Raw genomic sequence first — 21,996 nt, forward strand, 5'->3', positions numbered from 1 at the left:
CACCGGTCTCATGTTGTAGTTGGAGACCAGTTTATAGTTTAGCTGTCGTACTATCAAGAGGGCTCTCGAGTGAGTAACCCAATCGTATCGTTCGGAGAGAGCTCAAACCTTTGCATCCTTGCATCATCTTTATTGGTTGTTATTTGGATATTATCCATGTGATGTTTTGGAGCTTGTTCTTATTCTCATGACAAGCTCTAGTTCATCAAAAATGGTTTTTGCACGGGCAACTTGTTGCATTTTCGAGGTTGGAGGTTTTACCGGTATGCATTTTTTAGATAGATCAACCTTTCATCATTTATTTCTATCCTACCTTACTGAAATATGATGGTTTCCTGCATGATCTTGTAGATCTCGTTACTAGCTTCGAAACGAGCCCAAGATCATCAAAATTGGAGTCTGAATGCTCAAGTTATGGTCATTCTAGTTTTGCTGTTGCTGATAGTATTTCTCCAGGCCGGAAATTCCGGCCCGGAAATTTGCAGAATTTCCGGCCCCCGAAAAACGGCTAAGGAATGAGCGGCCGGGCTTACTGTATTTCCCTCGGAAATTTGGCCGGAAATTTCATTTTCCAGACCGGAATTTCCGGTGGGGGCGGAATTTCTGGCCCTCACAAGGCCGGAAATTCCGGCCTGGTATTCCCCAACGGCTCGAAATTTGCAGAATTTCCGGCCCCCGAAAAACGGCTAAGGACGGTTGCTTCTCTTACTCTCTCTCTCTCTCTCTCTCTCTCTCTTCTCCATTGTTGAACTTGAGAAGCTTGCTCTATCTCTCAATCCGTCCATGAATCATGCCCCCATTTGACGGAAAAGTGAGAGGAGATCTTGATCTACTTTTCTACCAATCAAATTTCTCTCTTTGTGAGTGGAATCCTCTAGATCTTGATTTTGGAGTTCTTTGTGAATTTCCTTTGTTCTTCCTCTCTTCTCCCCCCCACAAGCGTTCGTAGCTTTGGTGGAAGTTGGGAGTGAAGGATTTCCCATTGAATTTGGCGCATCGGTTTGAGCTTTCCACGAAGATTCGTGGAAGTGAAAGTGAGGAGCTTTTACTCTTGGGTTCTTGGAACCCTAGATGGATTATAGACCTTTGTGGTGAATTGTTGGGAGCCTCCAATTAAGTTATAGATGTGTGCCCCAACCTTTGTGTAAGTCCCGGTTTCCTCCTCGAAGGAAATCCCTTAGTGGAACCGTGACCTAGGCCTTTGTGGCGAGGGTCCCCGGAGAATAAGGCGATGCGCCTTCGTGGCGCTCGGTGTGTGGTGTGACTACCGCATCTTGGGGTGAGGCCTTTGGTGTGCATCGAGTAACCACACCTTAAGGTGAGCCATTTGTGGCGTTCGGGAGCACTAAGCCACCGCACCTCTCCAACGGAGATTAGCACTCGCAAGAGTTGAACTTCGGGATAAATCATCGTCTCCCACGTGCCTCGGTTATCTATATACCAGAGCTCTTTACTTATGCACTTTACTTTGTGATAGCCATCGTGCTTGAAGTTATATATCTTGCTATCACATAGTTGCTTATATTGCTTAGCATAAGTTGTTGGTGCACATAGGTGAACCGTAGTATATAGGCTTTGGGCTTGACAAAGTAAACACTAGTTTTATTCCGCATTTGTTAAGCCCATCTCGCAAAAGTTTTTACCGCCTATTCACTCCCCCCTCTAGGCGACATCCGTGTCCTTTCAATTGGTATCAGAGCAAGGTCTCTCATTCTTAGGCTTCACCGCCTTGAGAGTAAATATGTCGGTTAGGGGTTTAGCGCACAATGACTTGTTTATATTTGATGACACAAATTATGATCTATGAAAAATTTATGTGCTTAATATTTTGCGGGGTATTTCCCCGGACATGGAGCGAATTCTTGATATGGATTTTTCTTCTCTTAAGGATCCCCAAAATTTATATTATAAGGAGAAGAAACACTCTTCCATCGATGCGCTTGCTTCTCACGTGTTTTCCATTATTGTGATAAATGTAGTTACTTCATCAATCATGCCTTTTAGGAGCGCTCATGAATTATGGACAAAACTTCAATATAAATATGACGTGTCCAATATTATTGAGGATGATTGTATTGATTCCACTTCTGGCCGTGATGAGTTCTCATCTTCATCCACTTCACCAATGTGTGGCAAGACACAAGGTAATCATATGGTGATGGAAATTTTAATTTTTATATTGAGCTTACTATTGATGATTCTTCATCTCTATCTCATTGCAATGCTTCATCTTTGGACGTAAACACATCTAGCACTATAAATCATCTACATGTTTGTGTTGATAGTCCTTACATATCATGTGTAAGTTGCTAGAATAAATCTCATGATGATATGCTTGCTTTGTCTTGTGGCCATGATAAAAATGCTTCTATTTACTCTAGTTGTTGTGTGACAAACAATATAGAGGAAAGCAAAGATTCTATTGATAAAGATCTTCTTGGAAGCACGGATGGCTGCTGCTCTAATGCTAAGCTACTACACTCAAAGAGCACTGGATGAGATGGGCATGGAGGAGGGAGACCATCGATGCAGTATTTATGCACAGCGCAAGGGTGCATGGCGAAGTGCATGGATCCGACCTTTGCGCGCGCGCTGGCTCGTCGGCGCTCACGACGTTCCGTGTCACGACGACTTTAACTGACACGAGCTCACGCTTGCCATGTGTTTAATTGCTTGTGGGTAGATGTATGCAAATGTCTATCTAGATCTGACCCATTAGGGCATCTCCAATGCGGCTACCCAAACGGACGTGTTGGATAGCGCCTCGCGTGTCCGTTTGGTTCGCACGTTGCGTCCAACGCGATGACCCATAAACCCGTCACGTGGTTCGTCTTCCCTGGTAGGCGCTGCACCATGGCAGGCATCGGCGGGATAGCAATGGCTGGCGGGAGAACGCGCGGGAAAGTTCCCGCGCGCGCGAAAAGGCCTAGGGCGCTCGTGCCCAAGTTTCCCGCCAAGGCCGTCGGCTATAAAAGACGGCGCACGCGGCCTCGCAGACCTCACCCGCTCCGCCGTCGTCTCCCCCTCTACCTTCTCCAGCGCCCTCTCCTCCTCCATCGCCATGCCGCGCACCCTGCAGACCACGTGGGCCAAGCTCTCCCTCGCCGCCCGCGCTAGGTTCCCGCGGACGGAGGAGGAGGAGCGGCAGGACGCGCGGTGGGTCGCCGACGACGAGGCGATCCGCGTCGCGGGCCGAGGGGCGGCGAAGAAGGCAGAAGACGCGGAACTGGTGGAGGCGGCCGCGGACAGCTGGCACGAGGCCTACGACGGCTGGTACGAGGCCGTGGAGGAGGGGCCGGACCCCGCAGCCGAGGAGGAGGTGGATGCCGTTGCGGACGCCGACGGGGAGGAGGCCATCCACGACCGCGAGATGGCGAAGCTCAACGTCGTCATCGAGGAGCGTCTCGCCGAGCTCACGCGCGAAATGAGGGAGCACGAGGCTTCCGTCCGGGCCGGTCACCGCCGTTTAGGCGACCTCATCGGTCGGAAGAACAAGCTCGTCGCTCAGCAAGCAGCCCGCCGCCTCCTCCAGCTTCCCTTGCCCGACCAGTGCGCCCACGAGGAGGCTGTGGAGGCGGAGCTCAGCCGCCAAGAGCGCCAGCATCGCCAACAGGAAAACGACGAGGCCCGGGATGCCGGCCGCGTCCGCCTCGAGGCACGGGACGTGGTTGAACGCGTCGAGCGCGTTGTGTGGGAGCTTGGGTCATGGGGGAAGCGGGCCGTGACGCCGCAGGAGGCGGAGCACGAGCGCGCCGAAGCTACGAGGAGGGCCAAGAGGAGGGCGGACGTGAAGGATGCGAAGGAATGCCGGCGGGCGGCCGCTGCCGGGCCACCCAGCTGATAAAGATGGAGTAGATCCACGGTCCCGGTGGCAAGTCGGCGGCGAGTCGCCGGCGAGGCCCTACGTAGCTAGGCTAGTAGTAGGTAGTATTAAGAAAAATGTAATTATACCCTATATAAAAGCTAGACGGATTCTCGCCTCCTGGTAGATCGGAGCACCGTAGATGTGCAATTTCCATCCGGTTAACTCCATTGATTGAGCCACACGTGCTCCCTTATTTTTCTCTACCTTCCCTAGTTACTTTCCTTTTTTTTTCAGGAGATTGGGGCAACCGGCTACCGGCTGATACTGGTTTCCTTTCCACCCAGCAGTCTAAGCGGTGAGGTCAAAGCGGTGTGGCCCTCCGTCAGGACCATCTAGGAACTCCACCATGATTTCCTGTACAAATCGCTGCAACCCATATCCTCCCGCAGAGGCGTTGGCATCCTCCTCTCCCTTCCTGGACGAGAGGCGCGTGCAGGACAGCCATCAGGCCGCCCTTCTCTCCCCTGGGAAGGCAACCATCGGGTACCATTTCCCCTCACGAGGAGCTACACTCTTCCTCCTGATTCGGTGGGCGGCATGGAGGAGTTGGACGCCCACATATCCATCCCATGGCATCTCACGCATCAGCTTAGGTAAAGATCGTCGCCGTTTCTCTAACTCTTTCTTCCTCTCTCTCTCTCTCTCTCGGGTTTATCTCCGATTCGTCATGGCAAACGATTGCGTGCAGGTATGATGTTCTTTCTTTGCCGACAAAATTGGTGAGGGAAGGGCACCTGCCGCTGCCGCTGTGTATGTCCTCTTCATATCTTGGACGTTGCCAATACATGCCATAGTTGCCCCTTCACCTCCTCCTTACACAATTGAAGCCTACGCAAGCGAGACGAGTCAGGGCTGAAGCTATTTGGGGTTTTCCACGGTGAGGTTTCTATTCTGGACGTTGGTAGTGAATCCAGATTCCTATATCCCTGGGTTGGCCACCGGCAATCTCTTATATGTTTAATGACGACTGGCTAGCTCTACCACTTCTAATTTATTTCGCCGTAATTAGTTCTCTCATGATTTTTCACAGATTAGCGCAAGCTCCAGGAGACATGGACAAAATCTACCAACTTGCGGGTGTAGTTACCTCCAATGTGTTTGATGGAATGCCCGACAGGTGCTAAGATTCGGTTTTGTGTGGTTCTCTCGTCTCCAGGTTGAATTTCACACAAATGTTCCTTAGATGGATGGTGTGTTTGCTGCAAGAATACTGGTATTAGGATCACCAGGGTAATAGTCATACTCTAAATTGTTCTTCTATGCAAGCACCCGGGCATGTGACACGTTGATATTGTGAGTTTTCCTGAGCTTCGTGTTTGGGAGATTCTCTTCGGCATAAACAATTTTTATTCTTGGTGATTTCAGACATGGGGAGTCGTGGGGTGTGTGTGGCTCCTACCACTCTAGAGATTGTGTCCGGTAGTCTGGGCTCTCGCTAAGGTTCAGTTTGTCATCGTCAGACCAGCGAGGTGAGATCAGAATCGTACTTGCCAACTGTCTAACTCAAGATGCATATGTCAGACTATCCATGTGGTGCCGCAGGTATTATTTCCTTTAGGATTGATGAATCTTGGTCCTCCTAGCAAATGTAACATACGGAGTACTTTATAAGGAGTGCGGACGAATAGCGCCCGGGCTTGGGTGGTCCGGTTATCGCAATACACAGCGTGCGGTGCTGAAGCCTCAAGGGTCATTAAATGATGTATGCCATTGACGGGTTGGTCCACGCTGTAGATGTATTATACATGGACGGTGGCAAACCGATAGCGTGTACGCATTAAATTCGAGGGACAGGTAGGGTACCGTTACTGTTGTCGTAGTCCAGGTCCGGGAGCGCGTGTCTAGAACAGGAACAGGATCGCGCGGGGGTCCATCATGTTCCCGTGAGAGGGGGGCGGGTGGGGTACATGGTCCCGCAGCGGGCCGACGTTATCGTGTTTGGGGCGTCCGCAACGACGTTTGCGTCTTCGCGGACGCTGCGCGGTCGCGCCGAGCATCCGCTTGCTTTCCCCACGTGCCCGCCTGGCAGCTACCCTAACTCGATCGGCGCGAATTAAAGCACAACAATTGCCGGGGAGGTCAACCGTCGGAGTGGCAACCGCGCCGATCAACCTGCCAACCGCCGGAATGGTGCGCCGAACCGCCGCGGAAGAGCAACCGCATGCCTCTTCGTTATACGCGCCGCCATTAATCCCCGCTGAATATAACCCATGCGCCTGTTGTAATTCACGTCCAACCGGCTGCCATTCTTCTTCTTCTTCTCCAACACCGGCTAGCCACCACGAGCAACTTGTCATTGCCGTCGGACACGGACATTGAAGGGAAGCCGCCGGGATGGCGGCATTGGTGGGGTAGGGCTGCGACGCCAGCAACCCTAGGTCTCCGCCAAAGGAGGTCGAGGAGGAGGGAGGCGCTGTTGGCCTCGACGGCCAGGAGGAGGAGGAGGACTCCGACGCCAAGTGGGCACGGCTTGAGGCGCTGGAGGCGGCGGACGACGCGGTGGCGGCAATGAAGGAGGCAAGGGCCCGGGCGAGGGCGCATGCGCGGGACAGGCGAAGTGTCGTCGTCCGTTCACCGATGACGAGGAAGACCCCACTGACCATTCGTTCGACTGAAACTCAAACTCGTCAGACGCGTCATCCGGCAGTACCTCTTCGGAGGAGGAGGTAACAAGCAGGAGGCATATCCGTGAGGACGACGAGGTGGGGCCTTCTAACAAGAAGGCCAAAAATTTGTTTATAATTTGTTTGTTTTCGCGTTTGTTCTCTAGTTTTTATGTTAAATATGTTTGAACTTGTTCCATTCGAGAAAGCATGGCATGATTAGTACAACTTGTTTTCACGTTTGTTCTCCATGCTTTTTTTAAAGATTCATCAACCGATGTAGAACTTGGAGGGTTCTTCAAAGAATAAAAGAAGGAAAAGAAGAAGCAGGAAAACAAAATATTGAGGTGTCCAAAATGTGTCGGACTGCTGAGGGTGCCCCCGACGCAAACGGATAATTTGCGTCTCGCCATCATTTTCGCGTCCGCTAGTCGATGCAAACATATGCTCGCGGACTGTTCGAAATGCGTCGTCCCGTTGGAGATGCCCTTAGATCCACCCCCGTAGCGAGAGACCCTTTTCTCTAAATTGCATTTGAAATTTTTTTTTTGTTTCCCTTAGCTTGCAAAGTCTGCTTGCACAAGTGGGTGGCGGCGCTCGTGAAGTTGACGCCATCGTTGGATGCTCCTCGCAACCAAGCTGTGTTGCGGCCGCGGCCACGACGGTGGCCCTAGACGGCAGCAGCAGCAGTCATGGCTCCGGGAATTCAGTGGTGGGAGCCAACTGCTTTGCTGGCGATGCATCGTCAGTTGTAGAAGCCGGCGAGGTTAGCGGGTGCGCCGTCGTTTCGGGTTTTTTTTAACAGATAAGGCCCCGAAGGGCCTGGAAACTTCATTAGTTGGTGGGAACAATTACAAGGAGGACCTTGGCTTTGGGAACAATAGCACAAGAGTTCAAAGTTTTACAAAAAGGAACCCAGAAAGATAAAAAAGAAAGCAATCGGGTCCTTCTTCTCCACTGCGTCGGCTGGATCTTTGGCCATGGTCGCTGGCGGCGATGCCGGGGACTGCGCCACTTGGTTCGTCACCAGGATGGATCACCACGCCAAGATCGAAGATCTTCCTCCTCGGCTCTTCGGCCTAGAGGAAGTAGATACTCCCCGGAGCTAGTTCTTCCGAGGTGCGGAGAGGCCACCTTGGCCAAAAATAGCGCTGGCGGACGGCGCCGGCGCTTGATATCTGCCGCCTGAAGAGAGCTTCCAACGTGGTGAGCACCGCACACTCACCCATGTGCCTCTCGACTCCAGATCGACGAGCGTTGGGCCTTCCCCCTCCTGTCTGTCTCCACGGCCAGAAGGAGGAGGAAGAACAACCCAAGAACTCAGCACACCCAGAGCCAGAGAGAAGAACCTGGATGTCTGCTCTCGCTCCGCCGGGGAGAGCACCCAGCTAAGCTTCTCCTCCTCGCCTCCACGGCCGGCCAGAAGAAGCTCCACCGCATGCCGCAGAAAGCATCGCCCCTCCCCCTCGCCTCCATGGCCGGCCAGGGGGGGCTCCGCTTCGCAGCTCCTCAGCAGCAACAGCAGCTCCGCGACAACTACTTTATTATCAGAGACGGTGGCTCTCTCCTCGCTCGTATGCTCCGACCACCGGAGACATAGCTGCAGGGATAAGAACCCTAATCCCCAGATCTTGCCGCCTAGATCTGAGGCATAGCTCCAAGACGCCACTAGGGGACTAAATCTAGAAGAGGAACCTACATATATACAGCCGGCGCTAACTCCTCTCCATCTCCAGCCGGCTAATCCGGCGGAGAGGAGGAAGGAGCAGCCCGGAGAAGAAGAGAGAAGGAGCAGCTACTGTAGCGGCTTGGGAGCAGGTACTTGTACTGTTAGAGCGTTCAATTCCTTCCCCTTATTTGCTCGTTAGCTGGAGCATCCCCTGTTTTTGGTTAATCCATGTTATACAGCTGATTTTGCGCTAGGGGAATTAGTAGTTGACTTTTTGCCCCGCGTGATAAGGGTAGGTGTTTTTCAGGGTACTCCAACGTTAGTGGTGTGGGCTGAATATACAGCTAACAAATGATCGAACATGATTAGCTGTACTGGGGGGAAAAAAGGGAATTACTTGTATGCAGCCCTCTTTTCCATAGGGCATGGGAAGGCATGTCGAGAGGTTTTTTCCCTGTTTTTACCAATAAACTGTATTTTTGTGCCTGCATTACATGAATTTCGCCGCGAATAAAAAACAACCCCGGTCATGAGGTTTCCTCCAGGGATGACGTATTAAGAACCATCATATAAAATGTATGCAAGCTTAAATTCTGGTAGAGCTGAATTTTATTTGCTGTTCGATGCCATGCTAGCAGGCATCGTTTAGGGAAGGCGCCTCCCGAGAGGGCACTCAACTCTGCCCGCGTCACAGCGTTGGAGAGGATCCTCCGCGAGTTCCCAGCCAGGCCGAATGGCGAGGTAATTGTACCAGAGGTCGGGGTTACGTTCGATTCGAATGGCCAGGCTTACGACTTCTACAAACTCTACTCGTGGGAACGGGGATTTGGTGTGAGGTACGGCAAAAGACGGCTCAACGTCGAGCGGGTGAAGTGCATGCAAGAAATAGTCTACGGGTGTCGGTGAGTCATTCGACATTCTTGCGGGGCCATGATTTCTTCCATTTTAGCGAAGCCTTGATGTGTAGCTTGTTGCATGAAAGTTGTAGCAGCACCCCTTATGTTTTTTTAACATCTCTCTTTACTCCATGCTCTCAGGGGAGGCCGCGGGCCACGAACTCCCACTCGACCCGTTGCCTTTGCCCCGCTCTCATTCGTTTATTGCGGTCGAAGGATAACGGGTGGTACATTTGCGAGCACAGGGACATCCACAATCATGATTTGTCTGCCTCTTTCGGCGAGCAGACGCATTGGCCGTCGCACAAACACATAGACAACTACACTAAAGATTTGGTCAAGCGGCTGCGGGAGAATAACGTGAATCTTGGCAAGGTGTACAGTATCATTGGGAGTTTCTTCGAGAAAATGGAAAATGTACCTTCACGAAAAGGGCGTTGAAGACTTTGTGTGGTAAGATCAGCAGCGATCAAGCAGATGATGATGTTAGGAAAAATATAGAAGTTTTCTCGGATATGGGGGCAGCTGACCCCGAATTCACTTACGGCGTGCAAGTGGACGACAACACGATCATGAACCTACTCTGGACAACTGGAAAAGGAAGGGCACAATACCATTATTTTGGCGATGCAATCACATTTGACACCACCTACAGAACCAATATATATGATATGCCATTTGGTTTGATTGTTGGCGTGAACAGCCATTTCCAGAGTGTCATTTTTGCCGGGGTGCTGCTGCGTGAAGAGAAGGTCGAAAACTTTGAATGGGTACTCAGGGAGTTTGTGAAGATGATGAGTGGGAAAAAAACCAGTAAAAGCATCTCCACCGGTGCCCCCTAAATAGTCGCTGGCAGAGGCGCCGACACCTCCATATGGAGGACGTCGGCACTGCATCATATATTTGGAGGAGCTGTTCCCACACCGGCACCCCCAAACCGGCGCCCCCGATAGATGTTTTGAATTAAAATCACAAATAAAAGCATAGACAATCGAATAAAGAGAAGAAACATTCCATTCCACAAACTAATACATAGTTGGACACGTTTACACGAAGATATAGTTTGGAACATGGTTTTTCACAAACTAATACATAGTTTGAACAATGGTTGACAGTTTGACACAAATATAAAACATTGCAAAATAATTAAACCTAACTAGGCCGGTCATCGCAGGTTTCGTGTGTTCGCTGCCAAGAAAGAACACTCGAGGGCACACCCAGTCACCCAAACTGGAAAATCCAGCTGGTGACGGTGCCCCTGTTGGTTCTTTCGAGGAAGAACATCCGAAAACATGCGTGCCGATTTTAGCTGTGAAGAAACAACACTCAGTCGTCGTCCTCCTCGGCGCTGTCACCGTGGTAATGGTGGCGGCAGCACGTCTCGTCGAACACCTTGACGCTCATGCCCCCGTCGTCAAGGTAGGTGAGCACGAAGCCGGCTTCGAGGTGGTCGTAGTGCGCGAACTTCTCCCAGCCGATGTGGAGGTACATCTTGCCGCGCGCGTCATAGATCACGTCCACGATCCACCGGCAGCAGCCGCATGCAACCTCCCGCAGATGCAGCGAGCCCAGGTCGTCGCCGGCGACGAAGTCGGGGAACGTGTCCGGCAACCTCTGGATGGCATGTGGTTCGCCCTTGAGGACGACGACGAACTCGAAAACCACCAGCCGCTCCTCCTCCTGCAGATCCGACGATGAAGACGATGGCGTCGCAGGCGACGACGAGCGTGCAGCTCTGCCGCGGCCACGACCACGACCACGGCCGCGACCCCGGCCTCGACCAGACATGGCGTCGTCTCTTCAGATGGTGGCGGCTAGGGTTGGGAAGAGAGGCGCTAGGGTTTGTGTGTGAGAGGGACGATGAGAGGCGGCCCTTTTTATAGGCCGGAGGGAGGCGGGGAGCGGTGGCGCTCATTAACGTCGGCAAGAAGAGCAAGGCGCGACGGGACGGTTCACTGTGCTTCTGCGGAAACTGCACCGCCGGTGCGCTCCAATAACTCCCGTTGCGAGGTAGGCAACGGTAGGTTAAAATTGAATGTGCCGCTGACGTGTCAGCCCCGCCACTCCCCGCTGGCGTCGACTTTTGGGATGTGTGGCTGACAGGCGGCTCCCACGCCCAAAATTTTCAGCCTCGGCGAGGCGCCGGCGCGCCCGCCCTTGGCCAAGAGCCGACACGGGATTGTCGGCGCTTCTATTGGGCTCAAAAAATCGCCGGGTTTGGGGCGCGCAGATGTGAGCCCATTTTCGCTCCCGGTTCCCAAATCGCTATCGGAGCCGCTATGGGAGGTGCCGGTGGAGATGCTCTAACCGTCCTTACAGGTGAATCTCTAAAGCAGGGGGACCCATTGCCCTAACACTTAATCAACCCAACCGTTTTTTACTCTATTTTGCCCCTAATTTTCCTAAGTAAATTGTGGCCCTTACCCCAAACAATTGATTGCTATGTCATTTTTGCAGATCAATGCAGAGCGATGGAGATAGCCATTGGGAATGTTCCGGCGACGAAGCATCGATGGTGCAAATGGCATGTCTTAAGGAAAGCAAAGGAGAGGCTATGAGCCCTTTATGGGAAGAACAGCCAGTTCAAGGTTGATTTTCACCGGATTGTGAACCAGATGCTGACTAAGGATGAGTTCGAGGCTGCTTGGATGCAGATTCTAAGTATGTATGCCTTGGAGAAGAATTCATATCTGTACCAAATATATGAGATCAGGACAAGTGGGAGAAGCCGTATTTCAGCGGAATCTTCTATGCTAGGATGACCATCACTCAGCGAAGCAAAAGTGCGAACCCAGTACACCCATGGCGAGGAACAGGTCCATGCCCAGCCCCGCGCGGCTTCCAACATGAACAGAGTTCGGCTGCTCACTTTCTGTTTGGCATCGGCACGTTGCTTACGGGGAAAGTGGTTGGCACCCCCTCCAGCGTGTACTAGACGTACGTACAGCTGCTTCGTATCAAGGACATGCCTGTGACGTCAGTTATAAAAGCCAACGGCTAGATGCAATGTGGATATGTGGATCACTCAAGCTCGGGCTCACTTACGAGTTTTCGACTTTATAAGTTGCTTTACTTAAGGGACAAGACGAGGTAGGGCAAGTTATTTAAACCTTGATGGAAATGCAACAGCACCAAACATGCATTACCACTCTCACATTTTAACTCAATCATAATACTTGCAACATCTTAGTTTGACGAATGAACAGTTATTCTATTTAGTTTACAGTACATGCAATATTTGCTCTGTATAATGCTAAAATGCAATGTTGTCTGTCATGAGCTTTATATGCAATCGTACCATCTAATTTCTATTTTCCCTTACATGAAAGTTGGTTGTCAACTCGAGAATTAGGTGGTAGAACTGATAACTTCCGAAGTGAAGGGTCAGGGCATCACTGACCTGCCTGATGGTAGGGAGAAGTGCTTCAGCTCCAAGCAGTGGTGGTGTTGGCGTTGCAGCTGCAGCTCCTGCCAGCAGATGAGTCAAAGAAACAAGAGAAGGTTATTCAGCAGGAAGAGAGTGATGACGTAAGGACATTGTTCTCAGCTTTGGCACTTTTACCAACTTCCGTCATCTGCTATAATATAATATCATCAGAACTTGTGGACTTGAGCATGATAACTTTGTGTATAGCATATTTCTGGCATTTTGGACCATTTTCTTTGATGCAATATATTTTATTGTCTATTTTAGCTTTTTGTTAGAAACTGGAGATGCCAATTTTATTTTCCTTACTTCCTTATGGAAATGTGAATGAACAAAATTGGGTGCCTTCGTTAGACGAAGCTCTCAAATTAGTGTGTTGTGGCAGGGAGTGGGTAGGTGCACGGTTAGAGTGTGATGTTGAGGGAGATCCATCTACCGACTTGACTACTTTGTTTACATCAAAACAATGGAACCAAATTTAGGGAGAGGATCCTCACTTGCGAGTATAAGTGCATCCATCCTGACTTGCGAGTATGAGGGATGTGATCCTGACTTGCATGCCTCATCTTTTTTTTGTGGTTGCAAGCAGGGATTTGGTTACCGCCCGGGAAATCTGGTTCCCGGCCGGGAACCGGATATCCCGACCACCCCCGGGAATTGGTCTAACCGGGTAAAAAATCCCGATTTTTTTTTTTGCGAAAAAATTAAATTTTAGCGAATATTCTATATAATTTTAGCGAATATTCTCTTTGAATTTAAATTTTAGATTTTGAATTCGTCCGGTAACCGGGCGGGATTTCCCGGTTACCGCGGTAACCGGGAATCCCGAGCACCCCCGGGATTTTTTTCCTGTCGGGAGCCAAATCCTTGGTTGCAAGCAATGTCTTATACAAATTGGGTTTGCAAGATTTAATACATTGGCCAGATATCTCTTGAGAGCTTAGAATAATATGTTCGAGGGTATCAATTGTTAGTATTTATCACTGAAGATATGTTTTCAAAGAACACCAAAAGTAGAATATGTGTATGTTTTTCTTCGCAGCATGTCTGAATGATGTTATATGCTCATTTTTGTTGCCATGCCCATGCTTATTCCCCGCCGTCCTTACTTAGTAGTCAGCCCTTCGATTTCAGGTTGGCCGCCACAAACCCTGACGAATCAATTGTACTATGATTAGCTATATTTTTTGGTAGATTGTTTTAACATGTACAATGAAAATGCAATAGTTCATCTAACTTTCTAAAAAAATGCAGTTTGGAGAATATAGAACACGATGCAGACGAAATCACTCTCCAGTGCCATTTTTCATTTAATTATTTCCCTTTTTCTTGGGTCAAATAGATCCTTAACACACATGCTTATTCAAAAAAAAAATGCATTATAAAGTGGACTAAATAAGTTAGAAGACAACTACCGAGTTTGATTTCTACTTTGTTTGGCAATATATATTTTATATGAAATATATTGGTTGGGAAGCTACCACTAGAGTGTTAGTGATGCCGCAAACAGAGAACTTCACTTGAAGCTATTGGGTTTCATGCATCCCTTGCATCTCAGATTTTCAGACTTAAAATAAATCAACCTTTACTCAGGTGAGGCCATAATGTAGCTTCTCATAGGTAGATTCGGTGTACATAAGCCATGGCAGAGCTTTGATTGTGAACAATACAAATTAGATTGGTCATTGGTTGTCTGGTTGTTTTGCAGTAGAAAATAGATAATTATTGGAAGAGACATCTTATTGAATTGGAATTTGTTCTGCAAATTACATGTCATGTTTTTGCTTTTGCCATGTAACATGTGAATTTCTGAACTTTTCAGAGAATGTGTATGCAGTTTTCCTGTAGATATAAGACTAGCAGTGTTGTTGTGGTCACGGCAATAACTGAATTAAAAAGGGAAGGAAAGACGGGAGATGGATGAGAGCTGAATGAAGAATGTAGTTTGTATCTTTGTAAGAGAACTACATGTATATAATACAATTGATCTACATGCGACCTCCATAAACAAGTAGTTCCCCTATCCTAGAATGAATTCCTACTAAATACCTATGTGCAATTAGTTGTAATGTTCTGTTTGTATAGAACTCTGTTTGTTGAATCTAAGAGGTTGTCCTACTCTCTGCACTAAAATTTGTTCTCTTCAGTTAAACTAGATGATTGTTCTACTCTATTTGTTGAAAATCTACCGCTGCAACGTACTTTTAGCATGCTATAATACTAAGCACTTATGCCTTATGCAGTCCCAGATATTCTATTTTGCTTACTAAATGTTACTACACACAGCGAACTACTACTGATGTTGAATCTAAGAGGCTGTCCTACTCTCTACACTAAAATTTGTTCTCTTCGGTTAAACTAGATGATTGTTCTACTCTATCTGTTGAAAATCTACCGCTGCAACGTATTTTTAGCATGCTATAATACTAAGCACTTATGCAGTCCCAGATATTCTATTTTCCTTACTACTACTGATGCGGTTACTGTATTAATGTAGCAACTACAAATTTATGTTCCATGGTACTGTTGTATTTTCCTGTATGACGACTGTAATCAACATAGTGAAGAGTAACTTTTGTTTCATCTGTGTTGGTATTACTCCTGATGATTGTAGCTAGCTTGCTTAGTAAGCTCACATGGTTTTGTATATTTAGTTTTACTTTACATTTTCAGTTCTAGCTTATTTGTATGAACACAAAGAATAGAATTTAGTGTACTAAGTAGATCGAAGAGCAAATTGGAAACATCGCAGCTACTTCCTTTATAAGCGTAAGTAAATTCGCTTTTGCCAACTCACGAAAGCGGAACATACCAATTTGTACGAGCTCAGCTCAGATTCAGTTGAGTTGATTGCTTCCGCCACTTTCTGTCTGGTACGGTACGACTGACTGCCGTCGTCAGCTCCTATTCGTCCAGGGCCTTATTGGCAAGAACTGTCACGCCGAAGCACTGAATCCCAACCAGCGGCAAGGTTCCGTTGTTGTGCATGCCGACGGAACGAAGCTTCTTCTCTTCTAATCTACAGCTTGGCTTCAAGTCTCGGCTGACGGAAGTATCGTCTCCACCTTCTCCCCTTCCTATCTCTCCAGCCTAACTCCTCCTCGAAATGGACATGGCACCGCGACGGGAGAGAAGAAGGGGAACGGGACCACAAGATCCTCGGCGGTGATGTTGCTGTGTAGCACACGGTTGGTCCTCGACACGGACAAAATGTCTCTCTGAAGCTGGTGCATGGGTGTGCACTGACGTGCGTGGAGCTCTGCCACCTGCCGAGCAGCATGTTTGGGGAAGAAGAACCCGCATGCATTCCTGCTGGCTGACGAGGCGCTACCGGGGGAGATGGAAGGGAGGGAGGAAAAGGTGGCGAGCTGCCCGATGTGGGGAAGCACAGGTGTGGGCAGGTGGGGTGGCGTCGGTGTGAGCACGAGAGGGTCTGCTGTCCGATTTGGGGATGGAAGACATTGTCCTCGGGGCATCTCCAGCGGCGCGACGCAAACGGACGCTGAGCGACCGTTTGTGTCCGCCGTGATCGAAAATGCGTCGTGCACCACCTCCAGCGGCGCGACGCAAAGTGACCGGGCCGTCCGCAGAGACGCAAACCTGGCCCAAATATGCGCCAGGTTTGCGTCTCGGCGGACGCTGCGCGGACGCGCAAAGTGTCCGCTCGGTCCTCGCACGGGCCCGCCTGGCAGCGGCACAACTGCTTCGTCTTCCGCAGCATTACTTCCGGGCGGCGCGCTGCAGCCTTCACAGGGCCGCGTTAATGGCGCGCCTCGGCTTCCGCGAGCGTGCGCAGCCTAGTAGACGTTGCAGCGGCAGGCCATTGAAGGCGATATGGCGTCGGAGCCTTTTAAATGGACGCTGCCGGCGTCCATTTCGACGACCAAACCATTGCCAAATCCCACGGTATCCACCCCACCGACGCCATGGGAAAGAAATGCTGGCCGTTCCGCAAGACGAAGAACGACCAGGAGGCAAGCGGCTCGCGTTCCGGCAAGAAGGCAAGGGTCGGCCGGTACGTCCGCGTTGAGCTCGCGCGGCAGCTATGGGAGGAAAACCGGCCTGTGCCATGGACGGACGCGAACTTGCCGGGAGGGGCTGGTACCTCGAACTCGCGGCGCGTGCCGGTCCCCCGTGCCGCGCGAGGGCCGAGAGCGGCGGGACGAGGTGCGCCGCCGCCGGCAGATCTTGCCGCCGGATCTGCGGGAGGATGAGGCGTACGCGCTGAACTCCTACAAGCTGGATTTCATTCGGGACGTGGGAGTTCGACGCGCGCCGCCGCGCCGGCTACCTCGGCGACGTGGACTTCTTCGACCGAGAGATCGCCGCAGAAGAAGAAGAGAACGACGCCGAGGACGCGGACGACGAGGAGGACGCGGACGAGGACGTCCACATGGTCGACTACGACCACGACGACGGCGGGCCGGCGTGGGATCCGGAGACCCAGCCGCCGGACCTTTCCGAGGATGAGGCCATTGCCATGGCACTGGCCAACAGCGCGCAGGACGAGCTCAACGAGCTCGCTTTGTGGGAGAGGCTCGCAATCCAGCTGCGGGAGTCAGCGCTCGCGCAGGGGAGGCCGGCGACTCCTCCGGCTACGCCGACGCGTTCCAACGACTGCGCTCCGCCTGCTGCTCCGGCGTGGGATCCCTGACCACAACCTCCTGCCCATGTGGCGGTACCTCCTCCACCGCCGGCGTACGAGCTTCCATGGCCGACGCCGGAGTTCATTAACCTCGTCGGCCGACGACGACCGGTAGGCAGCAGCAACTTTTAGCACGCCTTTATGGCGTTTTTATGTTTTTTTTAACGTAAATTATGGTTGCATGAATGAAAAAAAATTATGCGTCGCGCCGCTGGAGCCACCCCCGACGCAAACGGACGCCCGGACGATTTCGACCATTTCGGCCGACGCAAACGGACACTGCGCGTCCGTTTTGACGTCCGAAATGCGTCGCGCCGCTGGAGATGCCCTCACTCCTCAGGATAGGAAGGGGACGACACGCGGCCTGCTGTCAACTGCGGTGCTCGCTGCGGTGCTGCATGTAGATTCCCTCTTTTTACCGCTATTTTTTTGCAGCAATGAGTGGCTCTGATACTAGCTGCTAAGTGCTGAGTCTAGATTTCCTCTTTCCTTCGCTCATTTTTGGGTTGCCTCCGATGCTGTCTACTTACCAACAGAGAGGCCATTTATACTCAGAACATTGTGAAAACTAAAGCAAAAGCAATCATTCGACACGAAAAAGACAACTCCATGCCAATACTAATTGGCATACAATCACAATAATCAGATTACATATTCTTGAAAAAGAGAGACATTTTGTTTCGGCGACAGTTCATACAATTATCCAAATATGACCACTTTACACCGTCATTCTTTACTGTCCAACAAGAACTCGGATTGGCATTTCAAAAAAAAAAACTGGACAATAGATAGCAATTCCCATATATACCAACAGATCTGCATCACAGATTCACGGGCGTATGCATCCTAGTATGTTTAATTCTAATAAAAAATGAAATTATGTCCCTATGACACACGGATCAGGGGAGGACACGAGCGGACAGCGATCGGCGTCCGCGGCCACGCAAATATGGTCCAGATTTGGGCTAGGTTTGGATCGTCTCGGACGTTGCGGCAATCCATATTTGTGATGCGTGGCCACGTTGAGCCGTGTTTTTGTCCGTTTTGACCCATCCGGACGCTCGGGCGCGCGATAGGTACCCGCGTTGGAGATGCCCTTACTTCACAAATCACAAGGATATATGGAGGACTGTACACTTTCCGTGCATGCATAGATAGGAGAAGCATTAGAGCATCTCCAGTCGTTGGCGCTCTCCACGGTCAAATCCGACGCTATTTAGCACCGGATTGGATGAAATTTTTGACTGGGGAGCGCCGAAGTTCCAGCCGTCTCCCTGGTAGACGCCTGGTGTTCGCGTTTTCCAGAAATAAACGTCCCTGGCTGCCAAATATCCAGCACAGTTCGGCGAATTTAACCAATTTTGCCAATACTTGGCTTACTTTTACAAATAAACGTTACATTTCACCAAAACAAGCAAATAAATTGGTAAGTTTTCAAACAAAACAAATGGAAACTAATTGGCGTTGCTTCGAAGCGTCCATATGTGCTCCACCAGATCATCCTGCAGCTGCTCATGGATTGTGGAGTCTCGAATCTCCTGACGCATAGCGATGAACGCAACCCACGATGCCGGCACCTGGTGATTAGGTTATGCAAGAGGACCCTCTCTATCATATGGTGCAGCTTGTTTGCTCAGAGGAACCGGATACTTTCGCTCATTCTTGATAATCATGTTGTGTAAGCACACATAACAGTTCATCACCTCCCACATCTGATCTTTGGACCAAGTCAAAGCGGAGAACCGGACTACAGCAAATCTCTGCTGGAGGACACCAAATGCACGCTCGGCATCCTTTCGGCAAGCTTCTTGTTTCTTGACAAACTTCAGCTCCTTCGGGAGGACGGGACTTGAGATATTCTTCACAAATGTTGCCCACTTTGGATAGATACCGTCTGCAATATAGTATCTCTTGTTGTACTGCCGGCTATTGATCACAAAGTTAACCAGGGGAGCATGACCCTCAATAAGCTTGGAGAAGATCGACGAGCGCTGCTAGACGTTGATGTCGTTGTTCGATCCCGGCATACCAAAGAAGGAGTGCCAAATCCAGAGATCATGGGTAGCCACTGCCTCAAGTATCACAATGCAGTTTTTGTGTGACCCTTGTACATTCTCTGCCAGGCAAACATACAGTTCTTCCATTTCCAATGCATGCAGTCAATGCTTCCAAGCATCCCTGGAAATTCTCGAGCTTCATTGATAGCGAGGATCTTAGCAGTGTCTTCGACACTGGGTGATCTGAAGTAGATATCCCCAAACACTGCTATCACTGCCCTGCAGAACCGGTAGAAACAATCAAGGGCGGTGGACTCCGCTATCCGAAGATAGTCATCGGCAGAATCATCAGGAGCTCCATATGCCAGCATCCGCATAGCCACCGTGCACTTTTGGAGGGCAGAAAACCCTGCCATGCCGGTGCAATCCAACTTGCATCTGAAATAGTAGTCGTACTCTCGAAGGGCATACACAATTCTCAGGAAGAGCTTCCGGCTCATCCTGAAACGGCGCCTAAAAACAGCCTCACCGTGCAATGGGTCATCAGTGAAGTAGTCGGCGTAGAGCATGCAGTAGCCCTCATTTGCTGTCTCGGCTTGCACTTTCGGCGACCTGGTGCCGATCCGTCATGGCGACCGATGGCAGACTCAGCGTACAAGTCGGACAGGCAAGATAGGATCAGCATGTGCTCCTCGTCTTGGGCGGCGGCTGCCATTTCTTCTTCAAAAAGCTCGGCGAACATCTGCTCCTCCTCCTCGTCGGAGTCCATGTCCGGCCAGGCAATTGGACGAACACCTGCTGGGCGTGTCGACGACGCGAGGGAGTTGCCTGACGACGGAATATAGGCAGAGAGCACGACGGGCGGCGGAATATAGGCTGATGGGTGGAGGCACGACGGATTTCAGGCAACTAGCCGGCGGATTGGCGAGGGGTGGTGCCGGCGGCGACAGAGCAACGAGAGGGGAGGGGGGATTTGCGTCGATAAAGTGGTGGGGTTCGTGTGTTCTCTCACCGACAGAGCGGGCCCGTCCCCGCTTTTCTCTTGTCCGGAGTCCCCGACCGCACCCCGGGGGGGAGGGGGGCGGGGATGGCCTGAGCTCTCCGGATGGATTAAAGACCAAATCTGGAGGAAAACGAGGAGCCGGGAACGCGGCTGGACCAAATAACATCGTCCGAATGTAAAAAAAAAAAAGGTTGTCGGAGACCTCATCGGGGAGACGGCTGGAGATGCTCTTAGGTTTACCTGTTTTCGATCGGTCAACTTGCCTCAAGCACGTGGAAAATTTACTTCCATCGACACTTGCTTCAATCGACAAGCTAAAATATTGGCGTCTGCCGATAGCTTTCATGCACTTGCCGGATGGCCCTTCGCGACTTAATGTAGATCCAGGAGATTGCCTAATTTCTTTTGCGCTTTATTTAAACTCACATCAACTCAATACAAGCGATAAGAGTTCACACATGTTTTCTGCATATTTGCGTTGCAAGATAGACAAACACATACCCAAAAGAAAAGGCAAAATACAGTCATGCACAACTAGTATGAAGACTAAAGGATAAAGCTCCGATCAGAAGAACACTATGAGAGAGCTCTCTCTCTCTGGATAAATACATCATTGGCCACCTCCCCCAACTGCGCGCACACCCCCTAAACGGCTCGTTGTGTTCCTATCTTAGAAGAGTGTAACATGAATGGAGTCACTATGTACACGGGGTAAATAACATGCATAGACATAGTCATTGCATTTTTGCAGTTCAAAACCATATATTATATACATAGTCATAGCAACCAAACTGAGGCTATCACCCACACTAATGAGGATTCTACACTTGCCATAAATGTTTCACAACAACAACAAAAAATCGAAATGAAAGCCCTGATTTTGTTTTATGAAATAACAAGAATTCAAATCCGCGTCTATGAGAATTTGAACCTGGATGGTTGCGTTGTACATCCATGTTCCTAATCGAGTGCCAAAAGAACCAATGCTATGAAATGTATACAAGTTCGAAGAATCACCATACATAATGACCAAACTTGCAATGAAAGAGAAGAGATTAATAGGCTCATCATCATGATAAGAGCACCATGCTTCCTACTTCATGGCAGGTTACATGTTGATTTATTTCATCTTTTATTGAACTCACATCAAGTCCATACAAGAAACAATAAGATCATCTTCACCTGTCCCCTATACATCGTCTAGTGTATGGGGACGTCGGCACTCGGCACCAACTACCATGTATGGGGGCGCCTCTGCCTAGTTGTGCCCCAACAAGTAACACTTGAATTCGCTTAAGGTGGTTGCAGAGGACACCAGTGTGGGCGGCACTTGCCTGCGCCGCTCCACACTAGCATCGACCAACTATCGGTGCATCACATCCACTGGTGAGGGTGGCACCTCCCTGCGCCATCGAGCCTTCAATGTCCCATGTGCCCTTTGATATTTCTCGTTTGGGTGACCTGCTAAGCCTCATGGATGGCAGCCTCAGCGAGGCTCTAGGCATTTAGGTCGATGATCCTCTGTAGCTCCGCGGGCATAAGCAAATGAGCGGCCTCCTCCATCGGATCCCTCTCATGGGAGATGTCCATGACGCAATCCAAGAGGTCCTCGTCGACCTTCTGCAGGGCTCGGCCGGCGTTCCTCTTCTGGCGTGGTCTCGTAGGAGGGAGAGCATCCCCGCCTTGCCCAAGTCTGCCGACGCCGACACATCATAACACTACGCCTCCTCCTCCTCCTCCCACATAGCCTTCTATTTGTTCTCATTGTTGAAACGAGTCTTCGTTAGAAGATGGTGGGTTCTGCTTTGGTGGCGATGGGGGTGAGTTCTGCTCCAGCGGTGGGACAGGGTTGCCCGACATACCATAGGTGGTTGGAATGCGGCTAGTCATG

This window comes from Lolium rigidum, chromosome 7 (assembly GCF_022539505.1).
Source record: "Lolium rigidum isolate FL_2022 chromosome 7, APGP_CSIRO_Lrig_0.1, whole genome shotgun sequence".
Classification (NCBI taxonomy): domain Eukaryota; kingdom Viridiplantae; phylum Streptophyta; class Magnoliopsida; order Poales; family Poaceae; genus Lolium; species Lolium rigidum.